Genomic DNA, 8,196 nt, shown 5'->3' on the forward strand with positions numbered 1-8,196 from the left:
GGATACAGTGTTCTAGATTGTGGCGTGGTAGGATGTGCATTCTTAGGGGCAGGGTTCTGAGCACAATGGTTTCCTAGCAGACATGGTTTCCTAGGATACGGTTTCTGAGGGTACGGTTTCCTTGGATACGGTGTTCTAGATTGTGGCGTGGTAGGATGTGCATTCTTAGGGGCAGGGTTCTGAGCACAATGGTTTCCTAGGAGACATGGTTTCCTAGGAGACATGGTTTCCTAGGATACGGTTTCCAAGGATACTGTTTCCTTGGATACGGAGTTCTAGAATGTGGCGTGGTAGGATGTTCATTCTTAGGGACAGGGTTCTGAGCACAATGGTTTCCAAGGAGACACGGTTTCCTAGGATACGTTTTCTAAGGATACGGTTTCCTTGGATACGGTGTTCTAGAATGTGGCGTGGTAGGATGGGCATTCTTAGGGGCAGGGTTCTGAGCACAATGATTTCCTAGGAGACATGGTTTCCTAGGATAAGGTTTCCAAGGATACGGTTTCCTTGGATACGTTGTTGTAGATTGTGAGGTGGTAGGATGTGCATTCTTAGGGGCAGGGTTCTGAGCACAATGGTTTCCTAGGAGACATGGTTTCCTAGGATACGGCTTCCAAGGATACGGTTTCCTTGGATACAGTGTTCTAGATTGTGGCATGGTAGGATGTGCATTCTTAGGGGCAGGGTTCTGAGCACAATGGTTTCCTAGCAGACATGGTTTCCTAGGATACGGTTTCCGAGGGTACGGTTTCCTTGGATACGGTGTTCTAGATTGTGGCGTGGTAGGATGTGCATTCTTAGGGGCAGGGTTCTGAGCACAATGATTTCCTAGGAGACATGGTTTCCTAGGACACGGTTTCCAAGGATACTGTTTCCTTGGATACGGAGTTCTAGAATGTGGCCTGGTAGGATGTTCATTCTTAGGGGCAGGGTTCTGAGCACAATGGTTTCCTAGGAGACATGGTTTCCTAGGATACGGTTTCCGAGGATACGGTTTCCTTGGAAACGGTGTTCTAGATTGTGTTGTGGTAGGATGTGCATTCTTAGGGGCAGGGTTCTGAGTACAATGGTTTCCAAGGAGACATGGTTTCCTAGGATACTGTTTTCAAGGATACTGTTTCCTTGGATACGGAGTTCTAGAATGTGGCGTGGTAGGATGGGCATTCTTAGGGGCAGGGTTCTGAGCACCATGGTTTCCTAGGAGACATGGTTTCCTAGGATACGGTTTCCAAGGATACTGTTTCCTTGGATACGGAGTTCTAGAATGTGGCATGGTAGGATGTTCATTCTTAGGGACAGGGTTCTGAGCTGAATTTTTTCCAAGGAGACATGGTTTCCTAGGATACGGTTTCCTAGGATACAGTTTCTTTGGATACGGTGTTCTAGAATGTGGCGTGGTAGGATGGGCATTCTTAGGGGCAGGGTTCTGAGCACAATGATTTCCTAGGAGACATGGATTCCTAGGATACGGTTTCCAAGGATACGGTTTCCTTGGATACGGTGTTGTAGATTGTGAGGTGGTAGGATGTGCATTCTTAGGGGCAGGGTTCTGAGCACAATGGTTTCCTAGCAGACATGGTTTCCTAGGATACGGTTTCCGAGCGTACGGTTTCCTTGGATACGGTGTTCTAGATTGTGGCGTGGTAGGATGTGCATTCTTAGGGGCAGGGTTCTGAGCACAATGGTTTCCTAGGAGACATGGTTTCCTAGGATACGGTTTCCGAGGGTACTGTTTCTTTGGATACGGGGTTCTAGAATGTGGCCTGGTAGGATGTTCCTTCTTAGGGACCGGGTTCTGAGCTTAATTTTTTCCAAGGAGACATGGTTTCCTAGGATACGGTTTCCTAGGATACAGTTTCTTTGGATACGGTGTTCTAGAATGTGGCGTGGTAGGATGGGCATTCTTAGGGGCAGGGTTCTGAGCACAATGGTTTCCTAGGAGACATGGTTTCCTAGGATACGGTTTCCAAGGATACGGTTTCCTTGGATACGGTGTTCTAGAATGTGGCGTGGTAGGATGGGCATTCTTAGGTGCAGGGTTCTGAGCACAATGGTTTCCTAGGACACATGGTTTCCTAGGATACGGTTTCCAAGGGTACGGTTTTCTTGGATACGGTGTTCTAGAATGTGGCGTGGTAGGATGGGCATTCTTAGGGGCAGGGTTCTGAGCACAATGGTTTCCTAGGAGACATGGTTTCCTAGGATGCGGTTTCCAAGGATACGGTTTCCTTGGATACGGTGTTCTAGAATGTGGCGTGGTAGGATGGGCATTCTTAGGGGCAGGGTTCTGAGCACAATGGTTTCCTAGGAGACATGGTTTCCTAGGATACGGTTTCCAAGGATACGGTTTCCTTGGATACGGTGTTCTAGAATGTGGCGTGGTAGGATGGGCATTCTTAGGGGCAGGGTTCTGAGCACAATGGTTTCCTAGGAGACATGGTTTCCTAGGATACGGTTTCCAAGGATACGGTTTCCTTGGATACGGTGTTCTAGAATGTGGCGTGGTAGGATGGGCATTCTTACGGGCAGGGTTTTGAGCACAATGGTTTCCTAGGAGACATGGTTTCCTAGGATACGGTTTCCAAGGATACGGTTTCCTTGGATACGGTGTTCTAGAATGTGGCGTGGTAGGATGGGCATTCTTAGGGGCAGGGTTTTGAGCACAATGGTTTCCTAGGAGACATGGTTTCCTAGGATACGGTTTCCAAGGATACGGTTTCCTTGGATACGGTGTTCTAGAATGTGGCGTTGTAGGATGGGCATTCTTAGGTGCAGGGTTCTGAGCACAATGGTTTCCTAGGAGACATGGTTTCCTAGGATACGGTTTCCGAGGATACGGTTTCCTTGGATACGGTGTTCTAGATTGTGGCGTGGTAGGATGTTCATTCTTAGGGGCAGGGTTCTGAGCACAATGGTTTCCTGGGAGACATGGTTTCCTAGGATACGGTTTCCGAGGATACGGTTTCCTTGGATACGGTGTTCTAGAATGTGGCCTGGTAGGATGTTCATTCTTAGGGTCAGGGTCCTGAGCACAATGGTTTCCAAGGAAACATGGTTCCTAGGATACGGTTTCCAAGGATAGTGTTTCCTTGGATACGGAGTTCTAGAATGTGGCGTGGTAGGATGTTCATTCTTAGGGGCAGGGTTCTGAGCACAATGGTTTCCTAGGAGACATGGTTTCCTAGTATACGGTTTCCAAGGATACGGTTTCCTTGGATACAGAGTTCTAGAATGTGGCATGGTAGGATGTGCATTCTTAGGGACAGGGTTCTGAGCACAATGGTTTCCTAGGAGACATTGTTTCCTAGGATACGGTTTCCAAGGATACTGTTTCCTTGGATATGGAGTTCTAGAATGTGGCGTAGTAGGATGTTCATTCTTAGGGACAGTGTTCTGAGCACAATGGTTTCCAAGGAGACATGGTTTCCTAGGATACAGTTTCCAAGCATACGTTTTCCTTGGATACAGTGTTCCAAATTGTGGCGTGGTAGGATGTGTATTGTTAGGAAGGGTTCTGAGCACAGTGGTTTCCTAGCAGACATGGTTGTCTAGGATACGGTTTCCGAGGGTACGGTTTCCTTGGATACGGTGTTCTAGATTGTGGCGTGGTAGGATGTGCATTCTTAGGGGCAGGGTTCTGAGCACAATGGTTTCCAAGGAGACATGGTTTCCTAGGATACGGTTTCCAAGGATACGGTTTCCTTGGATACGGTGTTCTAGAATGTGGCGTGGTAGGATGGGCATTCTTAGGTGCAGGGTTCTGAGCACAATGGTTTCCTAGGACACATGGTTTCCTAGGATACGGTTTCCAAGGGTACGGTTTTCTTGGATACGGTGTTCTAGAATGTGGCGTGGTAGGATGGGCATTCTTAGGGGCAGGGTTCTGAGCACAATGGTTTCCTAGGAGACATGGTTTCCTAGGATGCGGTTTCCAAGGATACGGTTTCCTTGGATACGGTGTTCTAGAATGTGGCGTGGTAGGATGGGCATTCTTAGGGGCAGGGTTCTGAGCACAATGGTTTCCTAGGAGACATGGTTTCCTAGGATACGGTTTCCATGGATACGGTTTCCTTGGATACGGTGTTCTAGAATGTGGCGTGGTAGGATGGGCATTCTTAGGGGAAGGGTTCTGAGCACAATGGTTTCCTAGGAGACATGGTTTCCTAGGATACGGTTTCCAAGGATACGGTGTTCTAGAATGTGGCGTGGTAGGATGGGCATTCTTAGGGGCAGGGTTCTGAGCACAATGGTTTCCTAGGAGACATGGTTTCCTAGGATACGGTTTCCAAGGATACGGTTTCCATGGATACGGTGTTCTAGAATGTGGCGTGGTAGGATGGGCATTCTTAGGGGCAGGGTTCTGAGCACAATGGTTTCCTAGGAGACATGGTTTCCTAGGATACGGTTTCCTTGGACACGGTGTTCTAGAATGTGGCGTGGTAGGATGGGCATTCTTAGGGGCAGGGTTCTGAGCACAATGGTTTCCTAGGAGACATGGTTTCCTAGGATACGGTTTCCTTGGATACGGTGTTCTAGAATGTGGCGTGGTAGGATGGGCATTCTTAGGGGCAGGGTTCTGAGCACAATGGTTTCCTAGGAGACATGGTTTCCTAGGATACGGTTTCCATGGATACGGTTTCCTTGGATACGGTGTTCTAGAATGTGGCGTGGTAGGATGGGCATTCTTAGGGGCAGGGTTCTGAGCACAATGGTTTCCTAGGAGACATGGTTTCCTAGGATACGGTTTCCAAGGATACGGTTTCCTTGGATACGGTGTTCTAGAATGTGGCGTGGTAGGATGGGCATTCTTAGGGGCAGGGTTCTGAGCACAATGGTTTCCTAGGAGACATGGTTTCCTAGGATACGGTTTCCAAGGATACGGTTTCCTTGGATACGGTGTTCTAGAATGTGGCGTGGTAGGATGGGCATTCTTACGGGCAGGGTTTTGAGCACAATGGTTTCCTAGGAGACATGGTTTCCTAGGATACGGTTTCCAAGGATACGGTTTCCTTGGATACGGTGTTCTAGAATGTGGCGTGGTAGGATGGGCATTCTTAGGGGCAGGGTTTTGAGCACAATGGTTTCCTAGGAGACATGGTTTCCTAGGATACGGTTTCCAAGGATACGGTTTCCTTGGATACGGTGTTCTAGAATGTGGCGTTGTAGGATGGGCATTCTTAGGTGCAGGGTTCTGAGCACAATGGTTTCCTAGGAGACATGGTTTCCTAGGATACGGTTTCCAAGGATACGGTTTCCTTGGATACGGTGTTCTAGAATGTGGCGTGGTAGGATGGGCATTCTTAGGGGCAGGGTTCTGAGCACAATGGTTTCCTAGGAGACATGGTTTCCTAGGATACGGTTTCCAAGGATACGGTTTCCTTGGATACGGTGTTCTAGAATGTGGCGTGGTAGGATGGGCATTCTTAGGGGCAGGGTTCTGAGCACAATGGTTTCCTAGGAGACATGGTTTCCTAGGATACGGTTTCCAAGGATACGGTTTCCTTGGATACGGTGTTCTAGAATGTGGCGTGGTAGGATGGGCATTCTTAGGGGCAGGGTTCTGAGCACAATGGTTTCCTAGGAGACATGGTTTCCTAGGATACGGTTTCCATGGATACGGTTTCCTTGGATACGGTGTTCTAGAATGTGGCGTGGTAGGATGGGCATTCTTAGGGGCAGGGTTCGGAGCACAATGGTTTCCTAGGAGACATGGTTTCCTAGGATACGGTTTCCAAGGATACGGTGTTCTAGAATGTGGCGTTGTAGGATGGGCATTCTTAGGTGCAGGGTTCTGAGCACAATGGTTTCCTAGGAGACATGGTTTCCTAGGATACGGTTTCCAAGGATACGGTTTCCTTGGATACGGTGTTCTAGAATGTGGCGTGGTAGGATGGGCATTCTTAGGGGCAGGGTTCTGAGCACAATGGTTTCCTAGGAGACATGGTTTCCTAGGATACGGTTTCCTTGGACACGGTGTTCTAGAATGTGGCGTGGTAGGATGGGCATTCTTAGGGGCAGGGTTCTGAGCACAATGGTTTCCTAGGAGACATGGTTTCCTAGGATACGGTTTCCAAGGATACGGTTTCCTTGGATACGGTGTTCTAGAATGTGGCGTGGTAGGATGGGCATTCTTAGGGGCAGGGTTCTGAGCACAATGGTTTCCTAGGAGACATGGTTTCCTAGGATACGGTTTCCATGGATACGGTTTCCTTGGATACGGTGTTCTAGAATGTGGCGTGGTAGGATGGGCATTCTTAGGGGCAGGGTTCTGAGCACAATGGTTTCCTAGGAGACATGTTTTCCTAGGATACGGTTTCCATGGATACGGTTTCCTTGGATACGGTGTTCTAGAATGTGGCGTGGTAGGATGGGCATGCTTAGGGGCAGGGTTCGGAGCACAATGGTTTCCTAGGAGACATGGTTTCCTAGGATACGGTTTCCTAAGATACGGTGTTCTAGAATGTGGCGTTGTAGGATGGGCATTCTTAGGTGCAGGGTTCTGAGCAAAATGGTTTCCTAGGAGACATGGTTTCCTAGGATATGGTTTCCAAGGATACGGTTTCCTTGGATACGGTGTTCTAGAATGTGGCGTGGTAGGATGGGCATTCTTAGGGGCAGGGTTCTGAGCACAATGGTTTCCTAGGAGACATGGTTTCCTAGGATACGGTTTCCTTGGATACGGTGTTCTAGAATGTGGCGTTGTAGGATGGGCATTCTTAGGTGCAGGGTTCTGAGCAAAATGTTTTCCTAGGAGACATGGTTTCCTAGGATACGGTTTCCAAGGATACGGTTTCCTTGGATACGGTGTTCTAGAATGTGGCGTGGTAGGATGGGCATTCTTAGGGGCAGGGTTCTGAGCACAATGGTTTCCTAGGAGACATGGTTTCCTAGGATACGGTTTCCAAGGATACGGTTTTTTGGATACGGTGTTCTAGAATGTGGCGTGGTAGGATGGGCATTCTTAGGGGCAGGGTTTTGAGCACAATGGTTTCCTAGGAGAAATGGTTTCCTAGGATACGGTTTCCAAGCATACGGTTTCCTTGGATACGGTGTTCTAGAATGCGGCGTTGTAGGATGGGCATTCTTAGGAACAGGGTTCTGAGCACAATGGTTTCCTAGGAGACATGGTTTCCTAGGATACGGTTTCCTTGGATACGGTGTTCTAGAATGTGGCGTGGTAGGATGGGCATTCTTAGGGGCAGGGTTCTGAGCACAATGGTTTCCTAGGAGACATGGTTTCCTAGGATACGGTTTCCATGGATACGGTTTCCTTGGATACGGTGTTCTAGAATGTGGCGTGGTAGGATGGGCATTCTTAGGGGAAGGGTTCTGAGCACAATGGTTTCCTAGGAGACATGGTTTCCTAGGATACGGTTTCCAAGGATACGGTGTTCTAGAATGTGGCGTGGTAGGATGGGCATTCTTAGGGGCAGGGTTCTGAGCACAATGGTTTCCTAGGAGACATGGTTTCCTAGGATACGGTTTCCAAGGATACGGTTTCCATGGATACGGTGTTCTAGAATGTGGCGTGGTAGGATGGGCATTCTTAGGGGCAGGGTTCTGAGCACAATGGTTTCCTAGGAGACATGGTTTCCTAGGATACGGTTTCCTTGGACACGGTGTTCTAGAATGTGGCGTGGTAGGATGGGCATTCTTAGGGGCAGGGTTCTGAGCACAATGGTTTCCTAGGAGACATGGTTTCCTAGGATACGGTTTCCTTGGATACGGTGTTCTAGAATGTGGCGTGGTAGGATGGGCATTCTTAGGGGCAGGGTTCTGAGCACAATGGTTTCCTAGGAGACATGGTTTCCTAGGATACGGTTTCCATGGATACGGTTTCCTTGGATACGGTGTTCTAGAATGTGGGGTGGTAGGATGGGCATTCTTAGGGGCAGGGTTCTGAGCACAATGGTTTCCTAGGAGACATGGTTTCCTAGGATACGGTTTCCAAGGTTACGGTGTTCTAGAATGTGGCGTTGTAGGATGGGCATTCTTAGGTGCAGGGTTCTGAGCACAATGGTTTCCTAGGAGACATGGTTTCCTAGGATACGGTTTCCAAGGATACGGTTTCCTTGGATACGGTGTTCTAGAATGTGGCGTGGTAGGATGGGCATTCTTAGGGGCAGGGTTCTGAGCACAATGGTTTCCTAGGAGACATGGTTTCCTAGGATACGGTTTCCATGGATACGGTTTCCT

This window comes from Desmodus rotundus, chromosome X, assembly GCF_022682495.2.
Source record: "Desmodus rotundus isolate HL8 chromosome X, HLdesRot8A.1, whole genome shotgun sequence".
In the NCBI taxonomy this organism is placed as follows: domain Eukaryota; kingdom Metazoa; phylum Chordata; class Mammalia; order Chiroptera; family Phyllostomidae; genus Desmodus; species Desmodus rotundus.